The sequence below is a fragment of the Telopea speciosissima genome, chromosome 8 (assembly GCF_018873765.1).
Source record: "Telopea speciosissima isolate NSW1024214 ecotype Mountain lineage chromosome 8, Tspe_v1, whole genome shotgun sequence".
In the NCBI taxonomy this organism is placed as follows: domain Eukaryota; kingdom Viridiplantae; phylum Streptophyta; class Magnoliopsida; order Proteales; family Proteaceae; genus Telopea; species Telopea speciosissima.
The window spans coordinates 28,579,997-28,580,804 of record NC_057923.1 but is presented as its reverse complement, the minus strand read 5'-3'; the positions used below and the strand labels follow the sequence as shown (position 1 = coordinate 28,580,804).

Here is an 808-nt window from a genome sequence, read left to right as displayed (position 1 = left end):
AGAGCACTTACATTCTCAGTGTTGGAATTGCCCACAAAGGTGTTAGGGCATTCCTCCAAAAGATGTCCAAGGGTTTGGCACCAATTGCATATTGACACATGATTGACCTGGTTAACCGATATAGACTCTTTAAGAACTATGGACTCCAACCTTTTTATGAGGTTGTCAAGTTTGACCTCCTTGGCTGGCATACCCTCAATGAGATACCCCTTAGTGGTCCTTTCAGCCTCTTGGGAAGATTTCCACTCCCTAGTCTTATCAGCCAAGTTGGTTAAGAATGTTCATGCATCATTTTCCTCAGAAAAAGAAGTAAAGCCTGCAGGACACATGGACTCTACAAGTTGCTTGGTCTAAAAGTCAATACCCTCATAAATAATTTGGCATAGCTGCCACAAGTCAAAACCATGGTGAGGGCATTCTAAGAGGAGGTCCTTGAATCTTTCCATGAATTTAGAAAAGGACTCTTGTGGTTTCTGCCTAAACTGGAATATGTCACTCTTGAGTTTATTGGTCTTGTAAAGATGGAAAAATTTTCTCAAGAAGGCAATGGTGAACTCATTCCATGTATTAATGGAATTTGTTGGCAGTCTATAGAGCCACTTCTTGGCCTGGTCTTTCAGGGCAAAGGGTATAAACCTAAGCCTAACTGCATCATCAGTCAAATTCTGGACCTTAATTAGAACACAAACCTCCTCAAATTCCCCAAGGAAGAGATATGCATCTTCATTGGCCATCCCATGGAAGTAGGGTAGCATGCTAATGAAGTTGGTCTTGAGTTCATAATTGTTTCCTGTAACAAGTAGTAAGT

At 41.2% G+C, this 808-nt stretch overlaps 1 non-coding gene across 1 annotated transcript; it reads left to right on the top strand.

Moving 5' to 3' along the window:
• Positions 1-399: 399 nt before the first annotated feature.
• On the top strand, positions 400-506 carry LOC122638458. The gene has a single exon (XR_006329451.1). It is a non-coding gene; the product is annotated as a small nucleolar RNA R71 (small nucleolar RNA).
• Positions 507-808: the final 302 nt, after the last annotated feature.